We start from the raw sequence: 16,091 nt of genomic DNA, 5'->3' as shown, positions 1-16,091 counted from the left end.
ACTTTACAGCGCTACGCAATATGTTGGCGCTATATAAATACATGTTAAAATAATAATAATAACAGGGCTGGTTTAAAGGGGTGCTTCACCTTTAAGTTGACTTTTAGTATGTTATAGAATGGCTAATTCTAAGCATCTTTTAGATTGGCCTTAATTTAACATTTTTATAGTTTTTTAATTGTTTGCCTTCTTTTTCTGGCTCTTTTCAGCTTTCAGTTAGGGGTGCACTGTAAGGCTACAAATGTATTGTTATTGCTACTTTTTATTACACATCTTTCTATTCAGACCCTCTCCTATTCATATTCCAGTCTCTTATCCAAATGAATGCATGGTTGTGTGTGTGTGTGTGTGTGTATATATATATATATATATATATATATATATATATATATTATGCCCCTTGTTTTGAATAACTATTTTCTGACCCCTGGTATTAGATTTGGCTCATCTGCATCTTGCCCCAATCTGATTTCATGTATTCTGTTTTAGACAAGTCTTTGTGTTCTACCCTAGGTCTTTCTTCTGGGATATCACAGATATTGTTTTAATCTGGCTCTATAAAATGACTCAGTGAAGGCTATACACACCCTATAATAAAAGCTGGATTCCGCTGGGCCTCATTGACATTATAATGTCAAAAAGGGGTTAAAAGAATAATCTGAAGAATGATCTGAAAAACACATGCTTAGTTTTACCATTGTGAGCAGCCAAATTGAACATAAAATATATTCTAGATATTCAGAAACACGTTTTAATCACTGTTAATATTTTGTTTTTAATATCCTCTATTGTTGCCGGGAGATAATGTTGTAGAGCTGTGCCAGTAGAGGAAATGAAAACAGCGCCTTACTCTTGTTATTATACAGTCAGCTTTCAACATTGTACAGTATACATTTATTTTTTCATTGTGGTTTCTTTTCTTGTTCTTATGAAGCAGGAAGTATATAACAGATAGCATCTCATCTCTTTCTTTTCATAATTTGCTCCCTAGGAAACAAAGGACGTATGATATGTATGAGATTATGAATAAACCATGAAATATATGTGATAGTAAGGGCCTCAATAACAAATCTTGGGGTCACATACAACTGTTCAGGCCACCAACCCATGGCATTTTGTAATCACAACCAAGTCCATATACTGTCTGGGAGCAGAAGGGCCACAGTTCACTGCATAAAAAAAATAAAATAAAACAAATGTTGCTGTCATGGTTCCAAGATGTCAAATTTGCCAGGCTCCCCATAGAAGTCCCTTGCTGAACAGACAAGGCAATATCTGAACCCCTGTGAAACTTATGATGGCCATGTTGCACTTATAAAACCCCTGTTGTAAGGTGTGATGGAGGTGGATGACAGCTTCCCCATTTAGTTGTATGGGGCCCAAGATTTCTGATGGTGGCCCTGGAAAACCAATGAAAGGACCCTAATTAATCAAACCTTTTCTGGTCTAATATAATCTTTTGGTGCTGCCCATTGTAGAATCATGGTGTCGCCATCAAACTACCAAAGTTTCAACGCCATTGATTCTGTAGCTCTACGTTCTCTCTCTTTGATTTAAGTCAAACCTTGTGTTTATTGGCAACATATGCAAATATAATGCAAAGGTTTAGTCCAACGCTTCCACCTGTGTGTAGTGCCACCAGTCAGGCCACACCAGCAGACCAGCACAGGCCCGGACTGGCAATCTGAGGGGCTGCTATAAGGTCCCATAGAAAGTCAGTATTTAGTCGACTGGTGGGGGCCTCTATGTAGCTGAAATGCCAGGGCCTATTTTAATTCTCAGTCCGGACCTGTCACCAGCATATAATTTACCAACATAGAGTAGGATGGAGCACTCAATAGGCAGACTCTGCTGCAATATGTTTATTGGGTCACAACATGTTTTCGGATTGGCATGGATCCTTTTTCAAGTGAAAAATCATGTTTCACTTGAAAAATGATCCATTCCGATCCGAAACATGTTGGAAAGAGTCCTGTGCTTATTGCCTACTTTATGGCACATATAAGCACAGGACTCACTAACTTGCTTGACAAACGCAGGCAATGCTGTGTTCATCAGAATAAAGCAGGTCTCTATGCTCTGATTTGAAAACTCAATGTAAATAAGGGATTTTGGATGGGCAAAGGACTCTTGATTTTTCCATAGAGTTTAATAGTAGTGAAACCCCCAGGCTTAAGTTAATGGAACTGTTTTTGCCTGATGTCAGCCAGTTATATGTCCATGAATCATATGGTGGTTCCTAAATCATACTTGTCTTTAGGTTTCACCCCAAGCTGGTTTAATTGAAGAAAAGCAGTGACAGCAATATGACAGAGGCATGCATCACTTCTGCCCCTGTGCTGAATGGATCCAGGCAACTCTAATTGTCAGCTTCCAGGCAAACCTAATATCTCTGGTGTTGAGGGAGGTCAGATCAATGAATTCATAAAACGACTTCTTTCCTCAGTCTTATATACCAAAACATGGGCATATTTGCACCTGGGCAGTAACCCATGGCAACTAACCACGTTTTTTTGTTTTCACTGTTTTACTTGCAGCTACTCAAACAAAGCTAAGCACTGGTAGGTTACTACGGGGCAAATTCACTAACCTCCGAAAATTCGCCAGCGACGGCTTTGCTCACAGCGCAACACTTCGCCAGGCGTAGATTCGCCAGGACAGCGCTAATTCATTAAAATCCGAAGTTGCGTCCAATGAAGTTGCGCTAGCATTACTGCGCCAAGCAAAGCGAAGTTGCGCTAGCGTTGCCTAATTTGTATACGGAATGAAGTTAAAGTTGAATAGACGTATATGTTGCAGCAAATACATTACACTACACAAGCCCGGGAAACCTTAATAAAATAGAGTTGTTATATTGCCCTACACATGAGCCCAGTGTATAGTTGTACGCACTTTTGCAGCCTATCACCCTGAATAAGGAAAAGACGCTAGTGTTTTTTGGGACACATTTTCAACTATTTTTTTAGGAAGTCCTATCTACTCTATTGTACTTCTACTGGTCTGAGGTGGCAAGTCTGGCGCAAGAGGTAACGTTCAGTAAAATCCGCATTGCGTGAATTTGCGTAGTTACGTCCATTCATCAAATCGCAAATTCGCCTGGCGTTATGGAGCGAAGTAATGCTAGAGTCTGTCTCCTTCGCAAGTGAAGTTACGCCAGCGTCCATTAGTAAATCGATGAAGTACCAAAATGACGTCACACTGGCGAATTTACGCCCGCGTTAGTCACTTCGCCCTTTAGTAAATATGCCCCTATGGGTTGTTGCCTATGTGCAAATTTTCCCAGTGTTGCTAGGCTTTATTATATTCTTGCTTTGGGCAGTAGAATTATCAGCAGGGTTGGAGTGGGTTGGTGGGACACTTGGAAATTTGTAGGGGCGCCTTATGTATAAATCTGTCCATGTGTGGGAGGAGGGCAGGTTGGTGTTGAGTTTGAGGTTTCAGCTGTAGCTCAGCTGTAGCACCCCAGTCTGATACTGATTATCAGCTTAGGGAAAAAGCACCACTGTCTTCAGTATGCACATGCCATAGGGAGAAACCACTGACCCACTGCCTTCTGCCCCATCTTCAGTATGGACATGTCATATGGAGAAAAAACTGACCCACTGCCTTCTGCCCCTGTCTCCAGTAAGCACATGCCATAGGAAGAAACCACTGATTTGTTGCCATTTTGTTGATTAATTATTTTTCTTGAATTTTTTTTATTCATTACGGTATTCGATTCTAGCAATCAGATCGAGTCAGAAGGCAATTTAGATTAAAAATTTTCAGTTAAAATATTCTTTATAAAAAAACTAAGACACAAGAAGTTGTGGCCTTAGGCTGGCTCCCTTGAAATTGTGAAATTCTCATTGTATAGTAGATAATTCAATACGTAAAAAAATAATAGAAAGGAGTAGACAGGTTTATGGCACAAACACAAGCATCAGCCCACACGGGGATCATATTGCTGAATTTTTGGTTCTTGTTGAATTCAGTGTTTCTCCGCCCCGGGATCCTGTGATGAGTCACAGTGCATTCATATGGCTCTAACATTTGATTTCAGGATTGGAGCTGGCAGGCATGTGTCATAAGGGGAAACCTTGAACAGCTATTTGTGATAAGCTTAAAAATCCTACTTCTTGTTTCATGCAGCAAGAAATCTATAAGCAAACGCCAAAATACATAGCTGGCTATAAAAATATCTTATTAAAGTGGGTTGTGCCAGTGAGCCAAAATCCTAAATATCCCTGGGGAGGCCATATTTGTTAATCCTTCCAATTTATAGCCTACATATACTGTACTGTATATATATACTGTATGCTGTATATATATATATATATATATATATATATATATATCCTTGTCCTTTAATTTAATCAGTAACATTATATGTGGTACTGTATCAAATTCTTTAGCAAAGCAGATCACATCCACTGCCATCCCAGAGTCTATGTTTCTGCAATTACATTAGTCTAGCAAGATCTATTACTCATAAAACCATGCTGGCACATGCTCATATTATATAAACTCATATATATGATTTGCAATGTATTCAAGTATTTGATCCCTTATTACCCCTTCCAAAGGCTTTCTTACTACTGATGGTAAACTAACAAGCCTATAATTTTTAGTCTAAGAATGGGATTGGCAATCACAAGCTCTTTTAGTATCCTGGAATGAATACTATCCAGTCCTTGTTTACTCGTCTTAGTGAAAATTTACCAACGTTTATACTACTCCCCATTCCTGTGGCTCATGTGTCCTATTAAAGGGCTGATCAATCTCAAGGCTTCTGTGTATAAACTAAATAATTTCCTCCCATTCCTTTTTTAGGCTTTATTTCTCCTTTTAACAAAGGATATTCATAGCTACACTAGATTTGTTGTATTGGTTTATAACGTGCATACATTTCCCTCTGTCGGGACAGTACTAGTTTGTCTTTACTGGTATAAAGTAGCAGTTAGATTAACAAAGGCAAATGTCTACTGTGTTGCTATGGGTTACTAGACAGTAGTAAATGTTGCCGGTGTTTCTCAATCAGTTTACTTCTGTAGTTACATAAAAATGTGAGCGAAATCATATTTACCCTATGCATCACGCAAAGGCTTCTTTTCCCATGTTGTGTTACGTTATTATGGTTGTGTGCAAGGTGCTACAAATGTACTGTATGTATTAAACATTGAGCAGGTGACATCCAGAAGCCCAAAGGCCTGATATTATCTCACAAGGGATACGTCTGTTCTGGGTTGCCTCTGATTTGCTTGATTTGTATAAAGACACCAAAACCATTTGCAATGTGTGCACTGAGTTGCTTTTCAGATTACAGGAATGATAGAGGCCCACCCAGAGGCAAAGGCAAATCTCGAACACCTGTGTATACTATGGACTCTCACCCTCCCTCCAGTTAGAATTCATTTGCAGGGAATCCAGGCAGACTTACTGTTCAAATTAAACTCCTGTTACATATGTATGACAGCTATGATATATTGGGCACATTTACAAAATTATTGCATGGTCTGATGTGGCCAATAGGGATGTCGCGGACTGTTCGCCTGCGAACTAATTCGCGCGAACATCGGGTGTTCGCGTCCGCCGAATGTTCGCGAACGTCGCGCGACGTTCGCCAATTTGGGTTCGCCTTAGCTGGCGCTTATTTTTGCCCTCTCACCCCAGACCAGCAGATACATGGCAGCCAATCAGGAAGCTCTCCCTCCTGGACCACCCTCACACCCCCTGGACCACTCCCCTTCCATATATAAACTGAAGCCCTGTAGCGTTTTTTCATTCTGCCTGTGTGTGCTTGGAAGAGCTAGTGTAGGGAGAGAGCTGTTAGTGATTTGAGGGACAGTTGATAGTAACTTTGCTGGCTAGTAATCTACTTGATACTGCTCTGTATTGTAGGGACAGAACTCTGCAGGGATTTGAGGGACATTTTAGGTTAGGTAGCTTTGCTGGCTAGTAATCTACCTTATACTGCAGTGCTCTGTATGTAGCTGCTGTGGGCACTGCTTCTGATCTCATCTGCTGACTGCTGCCTGTAACCCAATAGTCCTTGTAAGGACTGCTTTTATTTTCTTTTTTGTTTTTTTACTTTGCTACTATAAGAGCCCAGTGCTATTAGTCTAGCTGTGTTGGGGAGTGGGACTGGTGTGCTGCTCCTAGTAGTTCAGCACCAACCAGAGTAATTTTTTTTTTTTAATATACATATACATATTTTTTTATTTTACTTATCTTACTGTTCTTTAACGTGTCCAGTACTGTTTGCTGTTCTTCATAGTAGTGCACCAATAGTAGTGCACTTGCAGGCATTATTTGCCCAGTGTGTTCTTCAAACAACTGCCACCTAGCTGTGTGAGCTTGTTCACATTCTGTCTAAATATCAATAATAATACGGTCTCCAGAAACACCACCTGAGTGACGTTTTTCAAGCAGCAATAATATATTCCGTATCCACTACTGTATACGTTGCCCTTGCAGGCATTGTTTGCCCAGTCTTTAACCAAGTGCCACCTAGCTGTGTGAGCTTTTTCACATTCCGTGTCCATAAACATCACCTGAGTGACGTAGTGTGATTTCTGCCCTTTACAACACAAAACGCAGCGCTGTGTCAACAATGTATTTTTCAGAAACATTTTTGCCCTTGATCCCCCTCTGGCATGCCACTGTCCAGGTCGTTGCACCCTTTAAACAACTTTAAAATCATTTTTCTGGCCAGAAATGTCTTTTCTAGCTTTTAAAATTCGCCTTCCCATTGAAGTCTATGGGGTTCGCGACGTTCGCCGAACCGTTCGCATTTTTGCCCGGAAGTTCGCGAACATGTTCGCGAACATTTTTTTCGACGTTCGCTACATCCCTAGTGGCCAACCTTGTGAAAAATGAGATGACACTTGAATACTGAATGGGGCAATATGTAGCTGTTCTATAAAGTGTTGGGGACACTAGAAGGACTGTATAGACAAAATCCAAAGCAAAGCAAAAATAGTGGCTTCATGAAAACAGGTGATTTATTTAGCCCATAAGCATTTCACAAAAAAGGCAACATTTCAGACTCCTTGATAAAGGGGCCGGAGGGGTCCGAAGCGTTGCCTTGTTTGTGAAATGCTTATGGGCTAAATAAATCACCTGTTTTCACGAAGCCACTATTTTTGATGTGCTTCTGGATTTTGTCTATACTGACTTTTGTCCCCGTGCAAGGATTTTTGGTTGAGCACTTACCACTTTCAACAAGTGGAAACCCCACAGGTAGAGCTCTCCATTATCGTGCACTAGAAGGACTGTGTGTGAGCACAATTTTAGCAATGGGATATATGTACTTACGGAAACATTATGGATGTTATGATGCCTTTTGGGCACTATGGGCTGTACGGTGCCTTGAGAGCTATGTGATATTCTGTTGGACTAACCTTGGTCTATGTTATGACCAGTAGGGTTCATTTTGGCTCCTCGTAAATGGTAAAATTGGTGCACTGCACATATTTCCCATTTTAATTCCTTTTTATAATGAGCAAGCAATGCAGTGAAACAAGGCTGTCCACCTGGATGCCCTCCAAGAGATAACCCCCCAGCATGCCCAAGATCGCTTTTTATGACATTATTAAAAAAAAACAAAAAAACAACACAAACATTTGAAATAGGACATAATTGGCCCACAACATGGAGGAGAGCACTGAACAGAACTGGAGGAGCAGCAGCGAGCAAGTGAAGGAGATGAAAGTGAGGTGTGGGGATGCAAGCGGGGGTGGGTAAGGGGTGTGAAGTTGTAAGTGCAGTCGGGAAGTTTAAGCAGGGCCGGATTTTGTGAAGTGTCGCCCCAAGACCACATGGTCCCAGTGCCGGCCACTTCTTGCGCACCCCCCCCACCAGACCGCCACATGGTCCTAGCGCTGGCCCCTTAGAGTACCCTCCCTGCGGGCGGACTCTCAAGCACCGGGAAGAGTCCCCAGTGCTTTGAGTCCCCAGTGCTCCTTAGGGATGCAGCTAGGTGGCATGCTGCCCCTAATATGTTGCCGCCCTAGGCCCGGGCCTTTATGGCCTCACCACAAATTTGGGCCTGAGTTTGAGTGTCCTAGGGGCGCATCAGCTTTAAATCTGGCAGATCTGGAAGTTGTAATGGGCATTTTCTTGCTGGTGTTGGCTACCACTGGCCTTCCTGCTATGTCTGGGCCTCCTTTTTCACAGCAACAATCCTATCTCATAATCTCATATTCCCTTTGATGCCGTAGGGACTCTAAGGGGCAGATGTATTAAGGGTCGAATATCGAGGGTTAATTAACCCTCGATATTCGACTGGCGAATTAAAATCCTTCGACTTCGAATATCGAAGTTGAAGAAGGATTTTGCGTAATTCGTTCGATCGAATGATTGAAGGAATAATCGTTTGATCAAACGATTAAATCCTTCGATCGAAGGATTATCCTTCGATCAGAAAAAACTTGGAAAGCCTATGGGGACCTTCATCATAGGCTAACATTGACTTCGGTAGCTTTTAGGTGGCGAACTAGGGGGTCGAAGTTTTTTCTTAAAGAGACAGTACTTCGACTATCGAATGGTCGAATAGTCGAACGATTTTTAGTTAGAATCATTTGATTCTAAGTCGTAGTCGAAGGTCGAAGTAGCCAAAAAAACACTTCGAAATTCAAAGTATTTTTTATTCTATTCCTTCACTCGAACTTAGTGAATGGGCCCCTTATAGTTCAATAGTTAAAAGTGGTAAACAGCCCACACCCATATTCTATACCATAGCATGTAACATGGAACAAATTCCTCTTGGTTTAACAGGAAATCATAAAAGCCCCAAGAGATCATAAACATCCCAACGTACACAGTTAAACTAATAGCACCTGTCAGGGAAGTAATGAGTAACTCTGCTTAGTTGTGCACCGAGAAATGTAAATTCTACTTCCACTTTACTGACTGATAAAAGAATACAGAGGCCTGCTGCTGGGTGTGGGTTTCCCCCTGCACTGCTACTGCTGTACAGCTTCTCAAAAACAGCAGCTAACTGTTGCTATCATTGTAGATGTCAGTGGTTTTTACATGGGGATCTATTTGCTAGTTGCTAGATATTTAACATAAAGCTCCAAACCATTATAAATGCCCTTCTAATGTTTGATAAGAGAGTAATATTCTGAGACAATTTGCAGTTGGTTTTAATTTTTTTATTATTTGTGGGTTTTGCATTATTTAGCTTTTTATTCGGCATCTCTCCAGTTTGCAATTTCAGCAATCTAGTTGCCAAATAGTCCTACCAACCAAGCATTGAGTTGAATAAGAGACCGGCATATGAATAGGAGAGGCCTGAATAGAAAGATGATTAATAAAAAGTAACAAAAATAATACATTTGTAGCCTTACAGAACATTTGTTTTTAAATTGGGGTCAGTGACCCCCATTTGAAAGCTGGATAGAGTCAAAAGGAGAAGCAAATAATTTGAAAAGTTCCTTAGAATGAGCCATTCTATAATAGTAAAGTTGAACCACCCTTTAAGGGGCCGATTCACTAAGGGTCGAATATCAAGGGTTAATTAACCCTCGATATTCGACTAGGAACTAAAATCCTTCGACTTCAAATATCGAAGTCGAAGGATTTAGCGCAGATAGTACGATCGAACGATCGAAGGATTATTCCTTCGATCGAACGATTAAATCCTTCGAATCGAACGATTAAATCCTTCGAATCGAACGATTGGAAGGATTTAAATCCAACGATCGAAGGAATATCCTTCGATCAAAAAAAGTTAGCCAAGCCTATGGGGACCTTCCCCATAGGCTAACATTGACCTCGGTAGCTTTTAGATGGCGAACTAGGGGGTCAAAGTTTTTTTTAAAGAGACAGTACTTCGACTATCGAATGGTCGAATGGTCGAACGATTTTTACTTTGAATCCTTCGATAGTCGTAGTCGAAGGTCGAAGTAGCCCATTCAATGGTCGAAGTAGCCCAAAAAAAACTTCGAAATTTCGAAGTTTTTTAACTTCGAATCCTTCACTAGAAGTTACCGAATCGCCCCCTAAGTGTACAAACCATGAAAAACTCTAATACAAAACGTTGACATGTTAAAGCAATCAAGGTCCTATAGAAGTCTTACTGGACCTTTTTTTTAGCCATTCAGACTTTTGAAGGTTTTCGGATTTTTTTCCACTAATAATTGTCTGAAAAACACACATTTTTATGTTTTCGGTTTCTTTAGCCCATTGTTCACCAGTTCACATTTTATGTTTGGATCTTTTAATACAGTTCATGGCATTCGTGGTTTTAGAGAAAACGTTTAATCATGGTTTCAGAAAGCTCTAATATCACTAAAATGCGACTTTTAATAAATGGGCCTCCGCTCTTAGAGAGCTAGTAGTAGAGTGTTGACAAAGGGTTATATCACCTTAAAGGAATACCATGGGAAAAACATTTGTTTTCAAAACACTTGAGTTAGTAGTGCTGCTCCAGCAGAATTCTGCACTGAAATTCATTTCTCAAAAGAGCCAACATATTTTTTTATATTTAATTTTGAAATCTGACATGGGGCTAGACATATTGTCAAGTTTCCCAGCTGCCTCCAGTCATGTGACTTGTGCTCTGATAAACTTCAGTCACTCTTTACTGCTGTACTGCAAGTTGGAGTGATATCACCCCCCCCCCGAGCAACCTAACAACAGAACAATGGGAATGTAACCAGATAGCAGCTCTCTAACACAAGATAGCAGCTGCCTGGTAGATCTAAGAACAGCACTTAATAGCAAAATCCAGGTCCCACTGAGATACATTCAGTTACATTGAGTATGAGAAACAACAGCCTGTCGGAAAGCAGTTCCATCCTAAAGTGCATGACCAGGCAAAATGACCTGAGATGCACCTACACACCAATATTACAAATAAAAAAAAATACATTTGCTGGTTCAGGAATGAGATATTGTAAAGTGAATTATTTGCAATGTAAACAGTGTAATTTAGAAAGAAAAACTACACCATAAAAATCATGATATAATCCCTTTAAATTTGCAGTGATTCCAAAAATAGGCTGTATTAAAACAGAAGTAAATTAGGGTTGTTGTTATTGTAATTTCAGGGACATTTTCCTTTTGCTTACACAGGGGATCATGAGATGAGTGACAGCACTATACTCACTGTAACTCCCATGAAATAGAGTCACACCTGTCACATCATTTAACTCTAATAAATTTCGTATTGACCTCTCACGCTTGTCTGCCACACACCTTATAGCAGCCCCTCTGGCATTAGCCAGAACCCACCGATTGTCAGTCAGGGCCTGAAAAGGTTTCTTTTTAGCTACATTCCAGTTGCTTTCATTCACGTTCTATAAGCATTTTTAGAAATATGTAATAGGTGGTTTACTACACTTTGCTGTAAGGCTGATATAAGCTGCCGATTCAGTCCTTATTGGCCCAGCCAACCGACCTGCCCGACATATATCTGCCCAAAAATCGAGCAAATATACATCAGGCAGGTTTATTCTTCTAAATAATTGACAAACGATTGGATCAGCCAGATACCTCCCAAGTCAAGTTGTGTGGCCAGCTTTAGGCCACATACAGCTAAGTTAAGTGTAGGTAAAAGTTTATTTTCATTCTCACTGTATTCGGTTCTGCAAACAGTTAGGAACCGCCAAACATTCCTTGTCTTCACAAATTAGGATAGAGTACTCTGGAGAACCATGGTCATGATCCTTCCTCAGGTGGAACACTGGCACCTGAGGAAGGATCAGTTAGATCCGAAACATGTAATGCCATTAATAAAAGAACACTTGGGGGCACATTTACTATGGGTCGAATGGGTTAATTAACCCTCGATATTGGACCATCGAAGTTAAATCCTTCTACTTCGAATATCGAAGTCGAAAGATTTACCGCATTTCGTTTGATCGAGCGATCGAAGGAAAAAACGAAGGAAAAACGTTTAAATCCTTCGAATTGAACGATTCGATGGATTTTAATCCATCGATCGAAGGATTTTCCTTCGTTCAGAAATTAATTAGAAAGCCTATGGAGAAGGTCCCCATAGGCTAACATTGGTGCTCGGTAGGTTTTAGGTGGCAAAGTAGGTGGTCAAAGTTTTTTTTAAAGAGAGAGTACTTCGACTATCAAATTGTCGAATGATTTTTAGTTTGAATCGTTAGATTCGAAGTCGTAGTTGAAGGTCGAAGTAGCCAATTCGATGGTCGAAGTAGCCAAAAAAATACTTTGAAATTCAAAGTATTTTTCATTCTAATCCTTCACCCGAGCTAAGTAAATGTGCCCCTTGTTTGATGACCATGGTTTTCCAGAGTACTCTATCCTAATTTGTTAGGCCACATACATATTACGGTGGCTTTTTAAATGTGATTGCTGTGCAGCGGTGTCCTGTAAATTCACTATACAGCAGTCATTCAGTTAACCAATCTCATATTTCCAAGGGGGTCTGTACCCATTCTAATGAAGAATAGCACTGAATGTAGTAAGCACTGGTCTTGAGCCATTATAAGTGCATTGTTCTCCATTCATATCCACTGGGAAACATGAGCTCAGTTAACTGATGCCATGTTTTATGAATGCATACAGCCCAGCACAGCAAATGGTTATAAAAAATGCTCTGTGACCATCATAAATAAAAGGGGATTTAAACTCGGCCCAGAGCATCAGAGGGGAAGAATGTATGAAAAATACAAATAACATATGCAGTGTAAGTACCATTTCACAGGCTGTTGTTGTACTGCAACTCCCAGAATTCCAACAACAGTCATAGGCTGGTTCCCTGAAGCAGTTTTAATGTTCACATCATGATGATACAGGTATGGGACTTATTATCCAGAATGCTCGAGACCTGGGGCTTTCCGGATAACGGATCTTTCTGAAATTTGGATCTTCATACCTTACGTCTACTAGAAAATCATGTAAACTTTAAATAAACCAGTAGGCTGCTTCTGCTTCCAATAAGGCTTCATTATAAATTAGCTTAGCTCAAGTGCAAGGTACTGTTTTATTACTATAGAGAAAAAGGAAATCATTTTTAAAAATCTGGATAAAATGGAGTCTATGGGAGACGGCCTTTCCGTAATTCGTATCTTTCTGCATAATGGGTTTCGGGATAATGGATCCCATACATGTACTAGAATCTCTGTGCCTTGCCTAGTATCTATGCAGTATATGCATACCTCCCAACATTTTGAAAGTAAAAAGAGGGACAAAAATGTTTTTCCGCACGTAGTGCAGCAAACTTTTTTGACCACCCCCTAATTACCATGTTAATTTTGCAAAATTTGGCAGGTTATGAAAGTTTGAAAATATTTCTCCTTATTTAAACTGTTTTTTGTGTCTCAAAATTGTTACAAAGTATCTTATTTGCACCTGTTAGCTGTTCTGGGCTCTGTGCTAAAAGCCAATTAAGTTAAAAACTTTGTTTCTTTTTCTGGCTGTTCAGTGCAGAGAAAGTAGGGACTTTCCAGTACAAATGAGGGACTGTGGGTTGAGCTGTCAAAAGAGGGACTGTCCCTCCAAAAAAGGGACAGTTGGGAGGTATGGTATATGAGCCATTGGCCAATGAACAGCATGCTATGGGAACTTAACTGAACTCTGGCACATATTTCTTTGTTAGTGTAAAAACATGCCCTTGTGCCCGTTAGAATTGTGTACAACACCTGGTAACATTTTTTCCCTTACAAACACAAACACAAAGCATTTGGGCGTCAGAGAAGCAAACTGCCCATCCAAACTGCCTGTTTACATATAAACATTTCATGTGTTCCATCCGTCTTTGTTTTGGAGAAATAAAATGATGTTTGTGCTCTGAAGAACATCTCCCTGGTTACAGAGTTGCCAGTTGTGCCTAATTTCCAGGGACAGGCTCTTTTAAATATTTGTGCCGGGCAATTCTTTTCTGGCAGCACCCCAACTGTGCAAAATATTACTCCTGTCCAGAAAGCAGAAAAGAAAACTTTCTTACTGGGGGTGTAACTGGCGATTTTCCTCCCATCATGTTTCCACAAGTATATAAGCAACAAGTTATAAATATATAAGCTTTGGAGTAGCCCTAAAAGTTTTCTTGCACTCTGTGGTGTAACTAGAAATGACTGGGCCCCACAGCAGATTATTTTTCAGGCCCCCAGGTTGACCAGTTTTACCAATATTTATTGAAATTATAAATAAATTAGGACCTCATGGGGCCCCTATACGTCCTGGCCCCCCCTGCAGCCGCAGGGTCTGCTTCCTCTATAGTTACGCCCAGTCGGGTAACTAGACGTGTTGGGCCAAACAGCAAATACATTTTAGGGCCCCACTATATCGAGAGGTTGTCCTGTTTTTCCAATTAGTGTTGAAATTTCTCATTAATTAGGGCCTCATGGGGCCCCTTATAACTCATGGGCCCCCCTGCAGGGTCTGCTTCCTCTGTAGTTACGCCCCTGCTTGCACTGCCTTGAACCTGCTCCTGGTAACTTTAAGAGCCAAATTTCCATATACAGGTATGGGATCCATTAACTTAATTCAGAATTCTCTGAATTACAGAATGGCTCCCATTTATCCAAATAATCCAAATTTTTTAAAAATGGTTTCATTTTTCTCTGTAGTAATAAAACAGTACTTGGTACTTGATCCCAACTAAGATATAATTAATCCTTATTGGAAGCAAAACCAGCCTCTTGCATTTATTTAATGTTTACATGATTTTCTAGTAGACTTAAGGTATGAAGATCCAAATTATGGAAAGATCCATTATCCGGAAAACCCCAGGTCCCGAACATTCTGGATAACAGGTCCCTTACCTGTACTTAAAAGGACATTTGCTCTTTTAATGCAGAGAGAGCGCAATTGTGATGAGTTAGGGAAGAACTACATGGGCGATTTCATTGCGTTTTCGGCAGATCCGACGCGGTGCGCCAAAACGCAGGCGTCAAGTCAATGTGATGGAAAATACGGTAAGCAACAGCAATGTCGGATGGTGTCGCAGGATCCGACATTTGTATTTCTTACCTTATTTTCATTCGCATCCAACTTGACGCGACAGACGGATTTGCGACGGATCTGCCGAAAACGCATGGAAATCGCCCTTGTAGTTCTACCCTTATAGTCATTGTCTCTGTCTCTGCCTGGTGCAGACATATGGAGCTGATTTAGATGTGGACAGTGCTGGGCCAAGTTGGCCGGGCACCCCAAACGAGCGAGTGGCTCGCGTGTGGTTTGCCATGTAAAAGCAGTCGAGGTTCTATAGAAGTCAATGGGAGCTGCGCTGATCCTACTGGACCTTTTTTAGCCGTTCAGACTTTTATATTTTTTCAGGGGTTTTTTCACTAGTAGTTGTGCAAAAAGCGTGCATTTTTAGGGGTTTTTGTATTTTTCAGTGAATTGTTTTAAAAAAATTTTTTGGATCTTTTAATAAATTACAAAGCTTTCATGATTTTAGAGAAAGAGAGTTTAATCATAATTTTAAAAAAAACCTCTAAAATAATTATAATTTGGCCTCCTGGCTTCAGATTCATGATAGTGTAAAATTAGAGCTCACCACAGAAAAACTCACCCAGGGTCCTGGGTCAGTGGGACCCTGGGAAAAATACCTGGTTGGCCCCATCCCTCATGGGCCCCAGCAGCCCAGACCGCTGCCCATGCCATCAGAGACGCTGCTTTCCTGACCTTCCCTCTGCCTCAATTGCAGCCGCGTGGGATGGAGGAGGGATTTGTGGCTAGGGCAGGGGGACCATGGGGGGGGATAAAGATAGGGTTGCCACCTGTCCGGTTTTGACCCGGACAGCCCAGTATTTTGGAAAACTTCCCGATGATTGACACAGTGATCCGCACCCCCTCAGGGCCCCCCGGCAGTCCGTGCGCCACTGAGAAATGCGGGCTAATGCAGCGGTACAGAGGGGGGCGGTGCCCGGCTGCGCGACACGCACCAGGGCCCGCCCCCTCAATGAACACTACTGGAGGGGGTGAGGGCCCCTGATGTGGCAGCCCCAGGGTCGGACAGTGTCGGCAGGACACCGGGAAAAAAACTGGTGGGCCTTCGGTTCTTGTGGGCCCCGACGGCCCAGATCCACAACCTGCGCTTCTTCTTCCTGACGCGACCTCCCTTCTTCGACCCGGTCGCAGCAAAAACACGGAGCCGGTGCCAGAGGAGGGTCCTGAGGCAGCAGCCC

General features: G+C 41.3%; 1 protein-coding gene across 1 annotated transcript in view; it reads left to right on the top strand.

Annotated features, from left to right (window-relative positions):
- neurl1.L (neuralized E3 ubiquitin protein ligase 1 L homeolog) overlaps window positions 1–16,091 on the top strand; it is a 162,456-nt gene that overhangs the window by 80,516 nt on the left and 65,849 nt on the right. The gene's annotated exons all lie outside the window — the stretch shown is intronic.

The sequence above is a fragment of the Xenopus laevis genome, chromosome 7L (assembly GCF_017654675.1).
Source record: "Xenopus laevis strain J_2021 chromosome 7L, Xenopus_laevis_v10.1, whole genome shotgun sequence".
Lineage (NCBI taxonomy): Eukaryota > Metazoa > Chordata > Amphibia > Anura > Pipidae > Xenopus > Xenopus laevis.
The sequence above is the reverse complement of the archived record's forward strand: the minus strand, read 5'-3'. Positions and strand labels throughout refer to the sequence as shown.